General features: G+C 48.9%; 1 protein-coding gene across 4 annotated transcripts in view; it reads right to left on the reverse strand.

Moving 5' to 3' along the window:
- ANO6 (anoctamin 6) overlaps positions 1-20,697 on the reverse strand; it is a 413,050-nt gene that overhangs the window by 337,511 nt on the left and 54,842 nt on the right. The window contains exon 2 of one of the 4 annotated variants that reach the window (XM_069629841.1): positions 8,240-8,414. The exons of the other annotated variants lie outside the window; for them this stretch is intronic. The gene's annotated coding sequence lies outside the window, so the exon portion shown is untranslated. The remainder of the gene's footprint in view (positions 1-8,239; positions 8,415-20,697) is intronic. 4 annotated transcript variants of the gene reach the window in all.

The following is a 20,697-nucleotide window of genomic DNA, read 5'->3' on the forward strand; positions in this document are numbered from 1 at the left end:
TATCTGGGGGTCAGTTGTATTCCCAGGTATTTTACCGATTTGTGTTCCCACTTCAGGGGGTATTGGTTCTCCCACTCCAAGATTTGTTCTGCCCTTTCGGTAATGTTAAGAGCTTTGGACTTGGGGTTATTAATATGAAATCCTGAGACCTTCGCAAATTCCTCTAATAATGATATGGCCGCTGGTAGGGAGTTCTCGGTGTCCTTCAGAAACAGAAGAACATCATCCGCGTAAAGAGCCACCTTCTGGAGGTCCCCCAGCACCCGCTTCAACCCCCTTGATTCCCGGATTGTTACGAGCTCTACATGCAAATGGCTCCATAGCCATAGCAAAGATCAGAGGTGACAACGGACACCCACGCCTTGTGCCCTTCTGAATGGGGATACTCTCTGTAAGTCACCCATTGATCATTAATCGTGTGGATGGATGTGCAAAATTGGCCATTACCATGAGAGTGAAGACCGGTCCACACCCAACTCTTTCCAAGGTTAGCCGTAGAAATCCCCAGTGTAAGCTATCAAAGGCTCTGGAGGCGTGCAGTGCCACCACCGAGAACCTCTGGCCCGTCCTTCGTCCCCAGTCTATTGTGTCTATGGCTCTGCGGATATTGTCGTAGGTGTGCCGCCCCTTCACAAAGCACGCCTGATCTGAGTGAATTATCTCCGGAAGTATCACTGCCAACCTCCAGGCCAATACCATGGAATAGATTTTTGCATCCCCGTTTAATAAGGAGATAGGGCGATAACTCGCACAGTCCGTTGGGTCCCTATCTGGTTTCAACAATAGCACTGTAATCGCGGGGCTCATGTCTCCGGAGACTCGCCCTGTGTCCTTAATTAAGTTAAACAGTTTTGGTAGGGGTCCTATTAAGATGGTCTTAAATGTTTTGTAGTACGCATTGCTTAACCCATCTGGGCCTGGGGTTTTGTGTCCTTTTAAGTGCACCCATCGCCTCCCCCACTTCTTCCTCCGTTATGGGAGCTTCCAGCCTTTGGCTGTCTGTATCGGTAATTTGCGGTAGTGCTATCTGGTTTAGGAATGCTATTTGTGCCTCCCCTTCCAGATTTCCCCCTTTCAGGTTATTGGTGTAATATGAGAGAATGGCCTCTTCTATTTCTTCCCCCCCCCTCACTAGATCCCCATCTTCATTTTGGAGTTGAATTATACGATTCCGGAGCTTCTGTTGCCTCAGTTTAGCAGCAAGGAATCGGTTAGCCTTACCCCCATTTACATGGTAAAATTGTTTTGTTTGTACCAGAAGGCGTGCTGCGTCATCTGCTAAGTGGGTTTCTAGGACCGCCCTGACCCTTTCTGTGAGCCTCCATCTTTACATTCCACCTCAGCCCTGGATACGTTGGCTTCCATGTCCCGCCTCACCCTCTCACGACTCTTGATATAATTTGATGTCTGCGCGATAAACTCCCCCCTTACTACCGCTTTGCTGGCATCCCAGATGATCGACCAATCAACTCCCGGTGTCACATCTTCCCGAACGTAGTTCTAAAAGGCATGCTCTATGCCTATTCTTACCATTAGGACTTTCACTATTATCTCATTTAATCGCCATGGTTTGTGGGGTTGCTGCTGTGGATGGCTTGGTTCTAGTTTCAGGAGTACCGGAGCGTGGTCCGATAGGCTTCACACTCCAATTTCTAGGCCTGTGACTTGCGGGACCATTGTTTCTGAGATAAGGACCATGTCGATACGGGAATGACCCCTGTGTACTGCTGAATAGTGGGTGTATGCCCTATCTCGTGGGTTAAAGAATCGCCATGTTTCTAATCGGTCTAGTTCCCTTAAAAATTTAGCCAGGGCTTGTCTAAATGTGTGGTCAATGGGGGTGGCTGGGAGAGTTTTGTCCATTACGGCGTCCATCACCCCGTTAAAATCGACTCCAATCAAAATTTGTCCTATTCCCCATTGTGCAATTTTGGGCAGTAGACTCAGTAGGAAGTGGTCCTGTTTCACATTAGGGGCATAAATTGTGATCAACGTAACCAGTTGTCCCATCAGTTCCCCCCCCCAATATCAAATAGCGGTCTTCCGGGTCTTTCTTTATAAATCGTTTCTCGAAACGGATACCGTTTGCCAATAAGATGCCCACTCCCCGCTTTTTAGTCCAGCTGGAGGCTAGATACTGCACGGGGAAGGCTCTATGAGTGTGTTTTCTTGCAACCATACCACCGAAGCATGCATATTTCTCAACCTAGTTATCATAGATTTTCGCTTGATTGGGGAGTGGAGCCCCTGAACATTTAACGAAACAAATGTTAAATCAGTCATTATTGTACTTTAGACACTTGTCCCCCTCAATGCATTCCAGCCCGTGAACTCTTTTAGATGTTGTGTATGTGCCATGTAACTCTTCACCCCAGAAAATGTAACTCCCTCCCTCCCTCCCCCCACCCCCCCCCCCCAACTCTTAAATTTGAACTTCCCCCATAACGTTCTCACCGTGGTGTCGTCACAGTGAATCACTGGGTTCATTATTCACCCGGGAGATTTGGGATCCAATCTCCCCCCTCCCCCCCCACTTCCTTCCCCCAATGGCTATTATGATTGTTTCTTATGTGCCCAACCTCCCCTGAGGTTACGCTCCAGATTTAGGCCTCTCCCTTTTCATTACTTTCGACCCCTTTTACCAATTCTGATGAGCTTGTCCCAGTCTTCCAGGCATTCAGCACTTGTTCAGGTGGGGTCTGTGGGTTTGGGTTCTTTGTTGCGCCCTCGTGGACGAGGACATCCTAGTCTCTACTGGTCTCTTTCAGGTCCACCTTCCTTCTCTTCATTTCGGGACCGGGCTCCCTCCTTATCGGTCGGAGTCGCCTCCTTCCTCCTCCTGCATGAGCTCTGCCATGTCTTCAGTGGTCGAAGTGTACGAAAAGAAGTAGTGGAACTATGTTCCCTGCTGGCCTGCACCCACTCCCCACAAACCCCATCACCATGCACCCTCCCACACACAATTTAAACCCCAAAAAACATGCACCTGCTGTTTAAGGGAATGTTCAGTGCAGTGCACTGAAAGTGCAAGTTTCAACTTCTTCCTACACTTATTTTAAAATGAAACCATTCTGCAACGGTTTCTTTTTAAATTAAAAGTATAGGAACAGTAAAACTTAATTTAAAAAAGTAGAGGAGCACCGCTCCCAACCGCTCCCACTCACTTCGACCACTGCATGTCTTCCTCCTGGGGCATAGTGAACCTCTGACCTTTCCATTCAAAACGAAGTCATGTCGGGTATCCCCATCGGTATCGCACATCCCTGGCTCTCAACCAGTCCGTGACTCCCCTCAGCCGTTTTCTCCTGGTGAGTGTAGTTTTGGGCTAAATCTTGAAACAGCTGGATTGATGTAGATCAGAAGCCAATAGGTTCCTTCTTACGAGCAGCCCGCATGATATCCTCTTTCAGTTGAAACAGATGTATCCGGGCTAGTACATCGGGAGTTAGATTCTCGTTGAGCTAATATGCAGAGTAAATCCTGTGCATCCGGTCTAGAGTGATTTCTTTGTTCTCTCCTGTGTCCAGGATGTGTCGAAACAGATCTATCGCATATTGTTGTAGGTCAGAGTCCATTATAGACTTCGGGATTCCACGAATCCGAATGTTATTTCGTCTAGATCTGTTTTCAGCATCTTCCTGTTTATTCTGCATGAGCTCCATTTTCTGTTCCAGCTCGTGCACTCTGTTCGCCAAGATGTTGTGTTCGTGGCCTTGTTCCGTTACCACTGTTTCAACCTCATCGATCCTTTTTTCAACCACCAGGACTCCTTTGTTGAGATCAGAGATGGATTTGGCTAGGTTACTTGCGCTGTCTTTAATGTCTTTCTTGTAGCATTTCTAGTAGATGCGATTTTCGGATAGGTGGGTCTTTGAAGTTTCCTGACCTCTCCGGGGGAGGGGTATGTACCTGGGCCATTGCTTGCATTTGGTTGGGTTTCTGACTTTCTGCAGTCTGCATCAGAGCCTTGACATCGCCAGAGCCCTGGCCCTTTGCTTTCGTTGCTTGTTTGGACATGTTGGACAATATTTGATGTAAGGAAGTATTCCAGCTTGTTGTCCCGGATTAGATTTATTGAGCCTGGGTTGATGTTGTTTGCCACTATTGCCCCCTGGACGGGTTTCTCCCCTACCGACCACCTAGGGTAGTCCTCTGCGGGACCAAGTATAGCTCCTCATCTATGCTGCATTTGTGCTGTAGACTGGGTTTTATTCTTCACTTTTGGTTTTAGCCCGATGGGTCCACCCCTCCTCCTCCTTCGCCCCTTTTGGGTTGTGTGCCTCCGGGGTATATTCCTTCCCCCTCCGTAAGCTCCTGCCACCCATTCCTGTTTGTGTCTAGCTGCTTAAGATCTACTTCATTTAATAGTCCACATTCTTGTAAGTCCCATTACAGAGAGGCGGTGGAGCACTGCAGATCAGTGGTCGCCCTGATTTTGCCCTTCGCCTGCTGCGCATTCCCGTGGAACCCGGCGATGTTTCCCAGACGTCGTGAGGCAACCCTAGGCCAGCTGCAGCATCCTTCCCCTTGATGCCTGTACCAGCCCACTCCTTTATGCCGATATGTTGCACCGCCAGTTGTTCACTCTTCTCTCCCCTTCATTGGCGCCTCAAAGGTTGGCATATGTATGCCTCATGCTGCGCTGATGCCCGGCCACCCCCACGTACCTCAGTCAGCGCCCATCGCTTTGGGCCCTCGCCGGAGTGTATGCGCGTGTAGGCCACTTTGTTTTGTGCCAATGGCGCAGCCTCTTAATGACCGCCCTGCGTTATACTGGGTGGTCGAGTCCCGTGCCAGGATCACAGGTGGCCCCCAAATGAATCCTGAGCAACGTATTCACTGTTCTCCTCTTCACTCTATCTTGCCTCCCCTCCCCGTCGTTCCACACACTTCCCAGCTAGAGCCGCACCCCCAATCCAGGTAGGGAGGCAACCCGCGAGGCCTGGGGGGCGAAAGGAGGCTTCACTCTGTAATATCCGTATATATATTAGGTGGCGGCCGGCGCCCTGGGTCCCTCCAGCAGCGCCAGACCGCTCGGGTGTTGCACACCTCGCCAATGTCTGCGCGCCTCTGCCCGCCCCTTGAGACGGGCCGGGGTCCACACCGGGCAGGCAGGCGGCCGCATAGTGTATCCTGAGTATTGCAGCTATGGCTGTCATCCCACCGGCTGTCACCATCCACACATCCTCCTTACCCGCTCCCCGGCTGGGGACACTCCTCCAGATTGGACGGTGTGAGGATGATCCGTGGGGGCGGGAAGGCGCGTACAATGCGGCACCTCTGCCTCCGGTCCAGCATTGGAGTTTTACGATCCGATCAGGGCAATTCAGAGGCGGGTATCCTGGCGCCTTTGGGAGCTTGTTTGGCCGAATTCACCTTACACCCAAGTCCTTGTTTACAGGTAGCAGCAGCGTTTGTAGGTGCCACGGGGAGATCTCCCGATCCCGTCCGCCATTTTGCCCGAGAGCGTTGGGTTTTTTAACTTCGAATTGCTCCGTCGTATGGGCTCTGATGTTCGCCCAAATTACACCATCTGCTCCCACAATCTTCTGATGCCCGCAGGGATATTGCTTAGGTCAGGTTAAACTTTTTCGGGGGTTTAGGGGCCTTAGGAAGGGACAGGAGTCACGGAGCACACTGAGGAGGCATCCAATGGTTTCCTCGGCTGGCCACGCCCCCGGCAATGCTCGTTTTTAACAGGACGTCAGTGAAGGACATGCTTGGTGCTCATAAATCAAGTAGCTCAAAGCAGACCTGGTAAAGACATTTGTATTGCACCAGTAGTAGGTTTACAGCTCAAATTAAACCATTAGCTGAATGGCCATAGGGATTAGCATGGCCATGGGCAGTCAATGGTTGGGTAAATAACCTAACACCTACACACTTAGCGTCCCTTCTCTTATGCCATTTATCCCTAGCTGTACTCCAGTGCATTAGTTTTGGCTAAAAACGTGCCACCTTATAGCCAAAAGTAAAAGGGGTTACATATGGTTTTAGACATCTGCCTTAAATCATCAAAGCCTCAGTAGGACAATGGTGCTTTGGGTCTTGCATCCAAAATGGGCATTGACCAGTCCTTAGAAAAATGAAAATGAGGACAGATGGATCTGCCCAAGGAAGGGGACCAGGGGATATTGAAAACTAGTCAAACACAATTGCGATCCATCTTAAGGAGGTAATATAACCTGTGGCGGCTGCATGCCGAAACTGCGGATAATGGCCCGATGCCTAGGTTAACCTCAGGGAACCGAAGGCCCCGAATGCGGGTGATGGTGCAAGTACTGGCAGCAAATGTTGCGAGTCCTGCCTCTTGTGAAAGCCGTAGTCCATTTCCATGGCATATGGGAGCTTGTGAGGAGCAGTGTGGCGGTGCTACAAAACCAGCAGGTACGTTGGAGCCAAGTGTGAGCAGCACACAAGCTTGCTTTGAAACCAGGCTAACATTGTTAGATTAAGCCCGGATTCGGAGCAACTCGATTGGCTGCCCGGGTGCCATTAAGAATGTATAAATCAATAAAAAGTCTTTACAAGACTGACTGTTGCTTATAAAAGCACAAACAGTTCTTTCCTGTGCTTAACACACTGCGCCCCCCCCCACCCCGCTGTGTTGTTGGCTAATATTCTGAATGTTGCCATTTGTTGCAGTAGGGGTGGCCCGGTGTCATTTTGCGATAGAATGCATCGAGCACTATTATTGAGAGGGATTGGGTTTGTGACCTCCATTTTGAGCAGGACCCTGAACTCGAGCCGGCGGATCACGTGGATTGGTCAAATGGGAGTATTTAGGCCTGAGGATTACCTCACACAACCAATCAGCTACCCCACGCACGCAGCTAGACCGTTTGATTTCATGCAAGAATCAGGTCTTGGTGGAAAATTGAATGTGGGTGTTATGGTCGGACCACTTTGTAATCCCCTTCATGCTCCCTCCATCCCCCAACACCCCCACGGCCACAGATTCCCCTTGCCCCCAGCCAGACAAACCAAGCAGATTGAAGGCAATGGCTTAGCACAACGCATACCACCCTCTCCTTCAGACACAGACACGCACATCCCTCCCTTCTCTTCAACAATTATGACATAGCACAACCTCGTGACAAAATTGCCCCTTCAAATCACAAAAACACTCCAACTACCAGCAAAAACCCTGGTTCAGCACTTCCCTCCTCTCTATCAAGCAAGAAGCCAAACATGTAGAAACAGCCTGGCTGAAGAACCCATGCCCCGCCACCACGTTATCCCTCAGACACTGCTGCAACCAATACACAAACAGCCAAACACAATGCCAAAGCCACCCACTACCAATTCCCCATCAGTCACACAGAAACTATTCAACATTGTCAAATCCCTCTCCAAACTACCCTCCAGACCGTCCACTGAAGTATGCAACCCCTCTGCTCTCACTCCCACACCCCACTAAATATTCCAACACATGGCACACCTTCCACGCCACCGACATAGACACACTTATCACCCTCACTACCAAAACAAAACCTGCACACTTCCTGGATGATGCCTGCTCCCCACAAGCTGCATCCAATTGGATCACCACGCTCACACCGCACTGGCTCAACATCACCTCCTGCCTCTCCCATGGCACTATTCCCTCTGCATTTAAAACCGGACAAATCATACCCATCCTCAAAAATCCATCTCCCGAACACCACACTCGCCAAAAACTACCGCCCCATTACAATCCTGGCATACCTCCCCAGAACCATGCAACTTTTCGTCACTACCAAACTGCTATAGCACATCATCCCAAACAACCTCCTCAACCCCTTCAAATCTTGCTTTCAACCTGGTCACAGCACAGAGACAGCTACACTTCACTTCCTCAATGACCCCCCACAACATTACTGACAAATGACAGACAGCACGACTCATACTCCTCGACCTCTCTGTTGCCGTCGACAGCAGCGACCACATCATTCTCCTCAACAGTTGTATACTAATTGACCTTTTCACAATTGACCTAGGGAGAATTGACCTAATTTAGAAGGTCAATTAGGACATATATGCAGGGGGAAACCCCTGCAACCTCCCACCCAATCCAAACCCCCCCTACACAATCCCCTTTTATTATTTATAATCCAAAACCAACCCAATACATATATAAAATAACTAACTAAATAACTAAAATAATAGAAAGGTCAATTGTGCAGAAGGTCAATTAGGACCACTATAATTAAGTCAATTGTGCAAAAGATCAATTGTAAAAGGTCAATTTGGGTAATACCTCCTCAACAGACAGTACCACAGGAGGAAACTCTCGGGCACCTTCCTCGACTGGTTCACCTCCTGCCTCACTGAAAGGACACACTTTGTCTCCATGTCCAGTTATCCATGAATCCTCACCCCTGGTCAAATTCGGGGTCCTGCAACACTCCTCCCGGTCTCCACTCCTCCTCAACCTATGTGAAAAATCCATCAGACAGACTCTTAGCAAATACAATGTCCATTTACACCAATACGCAGATGACACGTAAATATCCCTCAAAATGTCATCCCCCCTCACAACTCCACATCCTCAAAAGCTGTTTCTCCACCATCACCAACTGCCTGACCACCCCCTTCCTGATGCTCAACCATTCCAAAAAGTAATTCCTTGTCCTCTACCCAGGCACCAAACCGGCCTCACCCCCTGGAACTTGCCACAGACATCCCACACATATTCCTCTCCACACCGGTCCAATCCTTTGGCTTCATCATCAATCCACACCTCTCCTTCACACACCGCATTCTCTGTCACCAAAACATGCAACCTACAACTACACCTCCTATGAAAGATCGGACGCATCCTTCTTCCCGACGACTTCTGCACCTCCGTCGAAGCACTCGTTCTGTCCAAGATGGAGCATGGCACAGGGCACCTGCGTAGCACAGGGCACCTGCTTTTATTTCTTTAGTCCCGTGACCTCTTGCGTCACGAACACTTAAAGGGGCACATACTACACCACTCAGGGCCTTGGCACGTACATGCCATCCTAAACTCCCAAGTGCTGCCACTTTGCTGTGCCGCACAATGTCAACCATGCTGCCTGCAGTCGCTTTTCCATCCCACCCCCACTGCCCCTGGTCTCTGTGTCTTAGTTCCATAGAGCCCCCCCCCCACACACACACACATTGTGTGCTTTCCTCCCTGAGCCTTGGAGCCTCTCTCTCTCTCTCCACTCTCTCTCCCCCTGTGAAGAGCTGCCAGCCACTGGCATCACCATTCACTTATCCGGATGTTCTAGGGGGTCTGGGGGCCTCCTGATTTATCAGGTCTTAAGGAAATAAGCGGTGGTGCCTAAACTGGAGTCCACGGGAACTTCATAGTCTATTCTTACGTTGTATGTACATGTGTGCCTTGAAATGAAAGACCCTGTGGTGGGCTGTGGGCTGGGCGTGCAGCTCTCCATTTAGAGTGACCACACCGTGTGACCTCTCCTCACTGGACTCCCCCCAACAACACCCTTGCAAGCCTTACAAAAAGGCCACATCCAGACTCCTCTACCACCCACCAAAACATTCACACATCTCCCAAGGACTAGCTCAGCTCCACTGGCTCCCCATATCCCAAAGAATTGCCTTCAAAGGTTACTGAATGGTTTTCAATGCCATGCATAACAAAACCCCATCTTACCTACATGACAAACTTAAACCCATCACCCACACAAACACTAGACACACCAGCCAACACCTTCTACACATCCTACTCTTCAAACTCACGTGCACACAAAAACAAGCATTTACCCACTGGGCACCCAGGGCATGGATCCCCCCCCCCCCATACCTCTCCACATACGCACTGCACCCCCCACCCCATCACCACTTTCAGAAAGAGCCTTGAAACATACCTGTCTCCCCACACACAACTCCACCCCTCCACCTCTCCACCTCTCCGGCTACCACTTTTGCTATCCGATCCTGAAAGCACTTTGGAACTTGTTTCACCTCCCACCTTTTCAACCTTTGAACCATGTAAGGCGCTGCGAGACCCTCTGGATGGGGCGTGGGCTGAACAATCATTTAAATAAAATAAATGACAATGTTTTCAGAGCCAAATTGCCCCCATTATTGCTTCATGTTCTTTTAGAGTGTTTTGATATAATGGCCATGAAGTGGGCTGGAATTAAACTTTTAGGCTTTTTAAGGAAATGCAACAAGGACAAAAACCAGCAGCTATGATTTGAAAAGCTGTATGGTGCATTGCAACCCGTTCCGCGGGCATTACGGTTTGTTAAGGACCGAAGTCCGAAAACGAGGACAGAAAATGCTCTGAATCTAGCATGAAACCCCATCGCGAATAAAAGGATTTTAAGATGAAGCAGGGAGCGCAAGTGCTCGTCTTCGCAGCGTATTGTTGTTCTCGCGGATAGAAGCCGCACAGATGTTTGGAACGAGAACACCTGGCAGCGAGAGCTGAACGCTGAATCATACTTCCTCTCCTGCTTTGGCCGCGCGGGTGCTTTCCGGTGCCAGCAGAACCCTGCAATTACCATTCCAAAGAAGGCTGCTGGAGCAGCAGGAAGACAGGGGCATCATGGCAGTGTGTGTGATTAGTGGTCCTCCAGAAGTACGCTCCAGCACAGAGGTGCTGTGCAATTACTGCTCAAGATCACACGGTGTGGTCACTCTAAATGGAGAACTGCACGCCCAGCCCACAGCCCACCACAGGGTCTTTCATTTCAAGGCACACACGTGTACATACAACGTAAGAATAGACTATGAAGTTCCCGTGGATTCCAGTTTAGCCACCACCGCTTATTTCCTTAAGACCTGATAAATCAGGAGGCCCCCAGAACCCTAGAACATCCGGGTAAGTGAATGGTGATGCCAGTGGCTGGCAGCTCTTCACAGGGGGAGAGAGAGTGGAGAGAGAGAGGCTCCAAGGCTCAGGGAGGAAAGCACACAATGTGTGTGTGGGGGGGAGGGGGGCGGCTGGGGGCTCTATGGAACTAAGACACAGAGACCAGAGGCAGTGGGGGTGGGATGGAACAGCGACTGCACTTGGGAGTTTAGGATGGCATGTACGTGCCAAGGCCCTGAGTGGTGTAGTATGTGCCCCTTTAAGTGTTCGTGACGCAAGAAGTCACGGGACTAAAGAAATAAAAGCAGGTGCCCTGTGCTACGCAGGCATTTAGCACTGGCTATTGAGCAGGACTGTCCGTGTGGCCATTTGCCAGATGGGGAGGCCCTCAATCTGGCAGGGGCACTTCCCCCACCACACTTGCGACGAGGCGGTTGCGTGTCCAACATGGTCGCAACCCCGCTTTTTGCTCCATTAGGCACAAGGGCTTTCTCCCTCACCGCGCATGCCCACTGCTTAGTGCACAGGCCCCTGCTGAGGTTTGGTGTCAACGACGCGACCACGATGTGTGGGCCCGGCCCCTCCTTCCAATTCTGGCTCGCCGGCAAGGCAGCATTGCCGGAAGACCCACCCCGGTCGTAGTGCATTGAAAATAAAAAAAATATTTAAATAAAAGAAATATGGTGGAGTGTTCACTAACCCCTCACACCTATATAAAGGGCCTCTAAACAGCTCTGGAAACACCAGCGTGGCGGGATCCCTGATAATCACTCCCCAGCATTGAAGAGGTAGAAGGACCGACCACATGGATTTCCCCACCCCATCGTTATCGCCAATAAACCTAGGCAAACAGATTGTATCCGCATATGTGTGGATATGCGCCTCCCCAACAGAGCCATTAAGAGAGCGCAACACATCACCCCAACACTGGATGACATTCTAGCGGACCTAGAGCGGGTGAAATTCTTCTTGAAGCTAGACTTGAGATCAGGTTACCACCAGTTGGTGCTGGACCCGGTCTCTCGATATATCACGATGTTTACCACAAAAAGGGCTGTATAGATATAAGCGCCAGAATTGTTGCATAACTCCAGCAGCTGAAGTGTTTAAAAACACAATTGGTGGTGCCTTGGCAGGACTAAAGGGAGCAATCAACATAAGTGCCAATATCATGGTATTCTCCAGCACAGAGCATGAACACTTAAGAGGCTCGGGAAGGTACTAGATCGGATCTAACAACTTGGGCTACCCTGCACAGAAACAAATGCGCGTTCCCATATTTCAGGAAGATGTCATATCTCCAGATCCAGAATAAGTAAAGGACATCCGATCAGCAGGACCCCCCCCCTCTAATGCCTCTGAAGCGCACAGCCTACTGGGTATGGTTACATACTGCGGTAGGTTCATACGTAATCTAGCAACCCTCTTGAAACCACTTTGGAATCTCACAAAAAAAAGACGTTTACTGGAAATGGACTGCTCTCGAACAAAACACATTTGAAGAGATTAAGAATGCGCTCACAGCCGAGGACACTATGGCGTTCTTCGACCCAAACAGAAAAGCTGAAATAATCATTGATGCCGGCCCATTTGGCCTTGGGGTGGTACCAACACAACCGGATGAGTCAGGGGGCACTTGCCCTCTTGCTTATGTGAGCAGAGCCCATTCATGCACGGAACAACGAAACTCACAAATTGAGAGGGAGGCGCTGGAGCTGCTGTGGGGCTGCAGTCACTTCCACCAGTACGTGTATGGCAAACCAGTAACAGCGTTCACCGACCAACAGCCCCTTATGCCTATCATGAGTGCCTCGTCCTCCTGTAAAGGGAGGTCCTAGACATGACCTGCACCCCTGCCCCTCATTTCGAGCTGCCAAGAGGGTACTCACCAAGGTACGTGTCGTATGAGGAACAAATGAACCGACAGAGAGACACACTGGGACTCTGCCCCACGTACATAAGAAGATCCGTACCGGTTGAAGCAACCATAACTCGACAACCATGGGCAGCACTAAACCCTATCAGACAGCCATACCAGCCACTGACACGAAATGAGGAATACCTACACACGGTCCACGGAGAGACCCCAAAAGCCATAATGGAAGGCCAGTGGAAATGACACAAAGGCCTAAACAGACTCATAAATGAGCAAAGGCGCCCATCAAAGACAAGCACGCCAGTACCAGTAACTACGAAGATAAATGTAATGTACGCAGAGAAGAGACAATGTTAAAACGTAAGGAAATGGTGCTACGAGACAAGATGGAAGCAACCGTCCTGTTAAACGTGTGTAAATAGGCTTGAAACTCAAGATGCTAAGAAACCGATACTGCCGGCAATGCTTAGTAGAAAATAGAGCGACAACCGCCAACCATACATCTACCTCAACAAGGCACATTATACAAGTTCGATTCCATTTTGTAAAGTAGAAATGGGCCCAGGCTGCCAGAGGCCTGGCAGGCAGAGTTTCACAACTCAACCAGAACAGAGAGAAGGAGCAGAATCGAAACTCAACAAAGAGCGCTCATGCCGGGGAAATCGAGGTCACCCAGAGAAAGGGAGGAGAGCATGAGCTCACAAGACTTCAACTGCAGAGCATACCAGCCTGTCAGTGAAGGTCAAGATAAGAGAGGCCCATGCAGGTGGCTAGGCTGAAACAGAATTAAATGCACGAAAAGCTAGAAACTGAAGCAGATTCATGGTGAACCACCACGTGACCAGCCAGGCGCGAAGATGTACCACCGCCTGATGTCATCCAGAACCCGAGGATGCCATAACTTTTCCTGATAAAAGGCTACAGTTCCGAGGCCAAACCCAGCCAACTAATTGACACAAAGCCCTAAAACACTGATTGATGGAAGGGAGGCAGGGTGAAACTTGGGACACCAGGCCCTTGGGTGTCCATTCTGCATGCTGCTAATTAAAATGGGGATTTATGTCTAAGGGTGTAACCTGCCCAATCACAATGGACCATGTAATCTAGGATCCTATAGACACTGTAACCAATGAGACGTCGTACTTGTAGTGACGTCAATCACGTGTGTTGTAGAGGGATGGGCGTAGACGCCCACCCAATAAGAGTTATCCAATCCACATGCTTTATTTCTATATGCAGATATAGCACCTATACTTAAGTTGCCTTTCCTAACCAATTATATTGCATGATGATTTTTTATAGAAATTAGTCATCAGTGATGACGATTTTTACCTATAAGAATTGCTGTTCTACCAAAGTTCGTGGAAGTCGGAGCGAGACCAAGGAGGTTTTCAGAACGTTCAAGGTGGTGTCCAAAGCGCACAGATAGGCAGCCCAGCTGTATTAGATGGACAGATGGCCCGACCACCGGCAGTATGTTGGCTGTGTGGAGTGGCGCGCACGTGCAGAAGCCAAAGCATATGGCAAAACAACCAAGGGATGGGGGCAGGCATGGTGAATCAACCTGCTACCCCACAACAGGGCAGTGCACAAAATTATACCGTGCAGCAGCAGGCGGCTGGCTTGCAACAAGGTGCACAGCAAATGGTTCAGCCACTGAACATGGGGAATTTGCCACAGGGACAACCCCAGCAGACACTGCCGCAAATGGCTCAGGGCACTAATTACAGTGGACCAAACCTGTATATGAAATAGGACGGCTCACAGGGAACTCTGATTTTTTTTCTATCCTATCAGTGACACCAGACCCCAACAGGGAACCCAGGATAAATGTCACCATAGGGGGAAAGAATATTCTTTCTTAGTTGACTGGGGTGCAACGCGCTCGTGCATACGAGAAGGCAAGTTCTCCTTGTCCGGCGAGGCTATAGATACCCAGAGTTTTACTGGAGCTCATAGTAGAGTTCCCTTCACCGATGCACTCCAAATCTCTGTAGGAGAGCACGAAATGAATGTACCTCTATTATATTCTCGTCAGTCCCCAGTAAATATCATGGGTCGGGACTTGATAACAAAGTTGAATATGACCATCTCGTTTACTGAGGATGGTATAGTGTGCTCCACCCCAGGAATGCATTATTCAAACGTGTGCGAAATGATTAGAGCATACTCTGGACGTGCAGCCATGAGAGCTATACCGCTGGAGCCGGAGCTTTTCGCATATGGGGTGCGAGTGCTTATTGCGGTATTACCGGGCCTGGCCGACAAAACTATGAGAACCCCGGATGAGTTTCTATTCAGACCAAGAATACCCATGCACGAAGAGGAGGGACAAGTATTTCCCTTAATGATACAATCTGCCGCAGTACGAGGAAAAGTGGCATTAGTTGAAGGATATGACGATGAAGGCAGACCATGGTGTGCGATTGTCGCCATCGAAGAAGGGTATCGAGTGGCTGACGTCACTGATGACGATCTGTTCGAAGAACACCCTGACCTAGAAGAGACAAGGGTGGAAGTGAGTCTCATATTTTGGGTCAAAATGATCAAACGAGAGGTGCCACAGAGAATGATGCTGGCACTAGTACGCCCAGAATACTTTGATGATGACATGGCCCAAGTGCCTGCCGCAATATGCACTATGGGGCCATATGATGTAGGTCTCCTGAAGGGGGCAGGCAAACTAAAAATTAAATTGAAACCAGGAGCGATTTTGCCGCGGGCACGACAATATCCCATGTCCAGAGAAGCGGATGAAGGGATTGAAAAGACAATCTACGCCATGATGGAACAGGGCATCTTATTGAGGTCAGAATCACCTTGCAACACAGTGATTTATCCTGTCAAGAAATCAAAAGGAAGGTCCTGGCGTTTAATTCAGGATTTACGAGCATTGAACGACATAGTCGAAGCCGAGTTCCCTCTAGTCCCTAATCCATCCACAATTCTGTGCAAAATACCCACTGAGGCTAAATATTTCATGGTGATCGATTTGAAAAATGCATTCTTCTCAATCCCACTGCATTGTGACTCGCAAGATTTGACATCTTTTACTTTCAGACAAATGCGCCTGAAAAGTACGAGGTTGCCACAGGGGTATTGTGAATCCCCGTCAATTTTCAATAGAGTTCTGCAAATGGACCTAAGCAATATTGCGGTGGACAGTGTTGTTTTGCAGTTTGTAGATGACATTCTGATCTGCAGCATCACTGAAGAGCAATGCAGGCGCGATTCTGTCCAGCTATTGACTATACTGGCCGAGAAGGGGTACAAGGTTGACAAGGAAAAGTTGCAGTACTGTCAACAGGAGGTGATGTACATAGGGTAACTGATCTCACCTGAGGGGAAGAAGGTAACCCCAGAAAGGGCTGAAGCCATCATGAACACAGCCAAGTGCGCACAATAAAACAAATGCATAGCTTCTTAGGCCTGTGCAATTATGTCCCAGCATGGGTCTTTGACTACAGCTCGTATACCAAGCCCTTGCTACAGGCCCTTAAAAAAGCCCAGGCAACAAGAGAAGAAATTGAATGGAATGAAGCAATGGAGCAGGGGTTTACAGAACTCAAGGGGGCAATTTGTAAGGCCCCAGTTCTTGGGGTTCCTAATTATGCAGAGGAATTCTACCTGTTCTCTCACACCGATGGCAATTTTATGATGGCAGTGCTCGCACAGCGAACCTCACTGGGGTACAAGCCCCTAGCGTATTACAGCGGAAGTCTGGACCCAGTCCTGAAGGGCCACTTCCCATGCGAACAAAATCTAGCTGCTGCCACGTTCGCCATCGAGAAGGCGTCATCCTTGTGATGGGGTGCTCCATGACATTGTATGTTGAGCACTCACTATTCGCCATTCTAGAGAAGCCAAAGGGCACATTTACGTCACAGAGAGCATCTGCCTATGAGGGGATTATCTCTAATCCATCGATCAAGGTGTGCGATGTAAAAATGTGAACCCTGCTACGTTCATAGCTGAGCCAGTCACAGAGGGAGAACCTGTGCACGACTGTGCGAACTATGAGGAATTCTATGATGAGATCCCCAGGGTAAAGGAAAATGCCCTGGCAGGTGGAGAGATCGTCTTCATTGACGGGTCTTCAAGAATTGACCAAGAAGATGGACAAAGGTATACAGGCGTGGCCGTGGTAAAACACATAGCAAATGGAGAGTTTAAAGTACTCGTTAGTGCACAAATACCATCTCATTATTCGGCACAGGCTGCAGAGCTCTTTGCACTGATACTCGCCATCGAGAATCATGCAGACCAGGAAGTAACGGTGTACAGTGACTCTGCCTATGTGACGTCTACAGTGTATGCAGGCCTAGCGCGCTGGAAAAGGAGGGGCTACCTCCGAGCAGACAGCACGCCAGTGCAGCACGCAGCCTTATTGGACAGGCTGATAAAAGCACTACAGCTCCCAGTAGGCATAGCAGTCGTGAAATGCGCCGCTCATGCCAATGGGACAGATTTCGTGTCACGTGGAAACCATGAAGCGGAACGGAAGCCAAGCGTATGGCATCCAAAACTGAAACAATCATGGACGTGGAGGTGGCACGTACCCATGAAAGAACGATGGTAGCACGAGCCACTCCAGAGCCCTATAGCAATACAGGGCAGACTCAGCTAATGGAGCTCCAAGGGGAGACACCGCAGGAGGAGAAGAATGTATGGAAGCATTGAGGGTGTTCTTTAAACCCCTCTGACGGATTATGGAGGCAAGACAGCCAGGGGAGTTGCTAGGTCTGGAAAAGACCTGGGGCTAAACTGATGTCGGAACTGTTAGGACTGGGGGCTAGCTAGTCTTTTGGCTGTAAGCTCCTGAGATTCTATCCGGGGCTACAACCAAAAGATCAGGGGCTACAGCCCCCTTAGCCCCCCCCTAGCAATGCCCCTGAAGACAGCACTGGTAAACCAGTAATGCCCGTCACCCTTCTAAAGGTAGCATTAGAACAGCTTCACTACCCTATACACATGTCAAAAGGAAAATCTTGCTGCAACACTCGCAGAAGACTGGTTTACACCGAATTTGGCGGAGCATGTTGCATTTTTTATGGTGAACTGCATTATCTGCCAGCAATTCACTGCTGGGCACACATTAAAAGTAATGAGAGGAATCATCCCCAGGCCAAATGGACCTTTCCAGCACTTGCATATCTATTATATCGATATGATCCAGGTGTGTAATGGGTACAGGTATTTAATTGTGGTGGTGTGTCCCTTTTCAAGATGGGTAGAAGCAGGTCCCTGTACACATCCCGATGCAACCTGTGCCGCAAAACTTCTGGTGAGGGAAGTGTTCCCTAGATGGGGGGTGTGCAAAGTGATGAGATCAGATAATGGGGCCCATTTTGTAAACACAGTTTTTGAACAGATTAGCTTGTTGCTTGGTATAAAGCACAAGTTCTCGTCGGCATATCATCCTGTGGGGAATGGGATATGTGAACGAATCAACGGCTTACTTAAGGAAAGGATAGCCAAGTTGAAGCTCACATTAAGGAAGGGATGGCTGCACTGTCTACCATTGGCATTGTATGCACTTCGGAACCAACCAGGCTCTGTCCATCACCTCACGCCGCACGAGATAGTTACTGGTAGAAGGATGAGGACCCCTCTTGCCCCCAGAGACAGAGCTAGATGTGATGCCCAGCCGACTAGGGAGGTACTAGAAGCAGAGATGAAAGCCTATCTGGACTGTTTGACATCCAGGACCCTTGTCATTCCAGGCCAGCTGCAGCGACGGCGGAAGGGGGACAGCACAGCACAAACCACAACAGATAGTGCTGATGCAGGCGCAGCTCACAGCCTATGTGCGCCCATCGTTTTCCCCGGAGACAGCGACCTCGTGAGAAACTTTACAAGAAAAAGATGGGACGAGCCAAGGTTTAATGGACCGTTTATCGTAGAGGACTGCACCCCGTCTGCTGTCAAGCTTAAGGGCAGGAGAGCCTGGATATTCCTAAATGACATCAAGTCCTTTGTAGGAGAGAGCCCCCTCCTGCTGCATCCAACTCCGAAGAATCTACAGACAAAGGAGAAGAACCTCAGCATGTGCAGATGAGATCCATGACAAGGAAGAAGGATGCATGAGCAGCAAAACAAAGACAAGGAACTTTTGTGCGAAATTATGGCTTACAATTGGACAGTTCCCCCGAGAAAAAAGGGGATAAGGACATAAAAAAACGAACACTTTGTGCATCCTAGTTGCAGGGTAAAGAGAAGCACATCCAAAGCCATAACAACACTGACAAACTGAACTTGTTGAAATCACGCCACGCCCAGGTAGCACAAAGAATTAAGAATCTGAAAGACTGCCAATAAAATATTTCCTGAGGGCGTAACACAATATCCTGAAGCAACCAGTATCAAGACTTTCTTCACATACCTAATGGTACCCCCCAGCAGAAGCCTCAAGTGGGATGTACTCATGTACTTTCAATTGGTGGTGCTTTCATACCCGTCACTCATAGGAAGAGAAACAAGTGTCACAGAATTCATTCAAGATCCAGATAACAAGAAGGTAATCTGGCAACTGCTGACTGTCATCACAGAAGCTTTCACTGAGCTGCCAGAATACAGTGAAAAGAGCACAAATGCTCCCACCCCAAGTGATCATCGATGAACTGACCTATACTATATTTTTCCGAATCATAGAGGAGTGCCCAGGACTCCTCGGAAGAACCACAGATACACTAGCCTTTATCAGAGATCCAAGAAACAATGAATTTCTAAACCAAGTATGGTACAAATTAAATTACTTGGTTGCAACCCACGCAGCAGGAAGGTGTGAAACTTGTTCGCGTCAAAAGAAGGGCTTGTGATCAGGTCCCAGCAAAACAAGGCAGATGTCCCTGTCTCCCGCGGATACGCAGCTCGCACACAATGTCATGCTCAGACTAGACACGGACTATCCAGAAATGGTGGGAAGGCCTGCCGATGTTGACGTTGTCACCTTCCTAAGAGATCCAGTCAATTTCCTACACATGAGGACCCTTCTCCATGGCATCATGCTCCAAGTGGAGCTATCCAAATTCCAGCGAGAATTCCTGAGGGGTTTCCAGTGAGACTGCTTGCCGTGGGACAGATCGAGGAGATAAAGACTGTTCATGCTGCAAGGAAGGCCTGAGATCTAGAGAATCAGAGCAAATGTCACTAACACCGGAAGACAGCCAATTCGCATATCGTGTTTTCTTTCACCTTATTGAAAAGTTTCCATAACTAGTGGGCAGATCCTACAACATTGATGTGCCCACTTTCCTCAGTGATCCAGCAAAAAACGCTCAACCAAACAGGCTCCCGAGGGCTATTGCAGTGCAACTAAGAAGCAATTATGGACATCCACTGCTGAGGAGAGCCTTAGAAATCCAAAATAGAATTTTTGTCGCCATCGTTTCACTGTGGAGCAGATAGAGAAAAGAGACACTGTTCTTCAACTTGTCACCGAGAGACCGAGAGAAAGAAGCAGACCCAAGAACTTTGCCATCCTATTTTCCCTTTTCTTCATTTTTCTTATTTTTGCTTATTTTTTCATATGTTCTTATTTTTATTTTTACGACATTTTATTTTTGTGTGATTTTTAGTAGTTCCATCTTTTCAGCCTTCCACAGTGAACAGATTCCTGCATGTCCTCAAGACCGAGGCAAATTGGAGATGTGCCCTGAGACGGTGCTTACTGTAGAAATGTTTATATGCATTAGTAATTATCATTGTGTTTTTATCCTTGACTATAAGAACTGCATTTTTTATTGGTGCACAAGGTATCCCGATGTCGATGCATCCATCAGATACTGAACGTCTGGGGCCTACAAAGGCACCCAGACCGTATATAGTAATCCATGTTCCGAGGAGAGCTGATGATAAAGCGAAGAATTTGCAATTGAATGTAATTAGTAGTGACACGTATACACGTGAGGTGATGAATGGAGAGAAAAGCTGGAGACAGGGTCAGCACGGAATGAATGATAATGTAGCACTGGCCACGGCACGCACCCACACACACACAGAATACACATAAACAAGGGCAAGTGTC

This window comes from Ambystoma mexicanum, chromosome 12, assembly GCF_040938575.1.
Source record: "Ambystoma mexicanum isolate Mex_15411 chromosome 12, UKY_AmexF1_1, whole genome shotgun sequence".
Classification (NCBI taxonomy): domain Eukaryota; kingdom Metazoa; phylum Chordata; class Amphibia; order Caudata; family Ambystomatidae; genus Ambystoma; species Ambystoma mexicanum.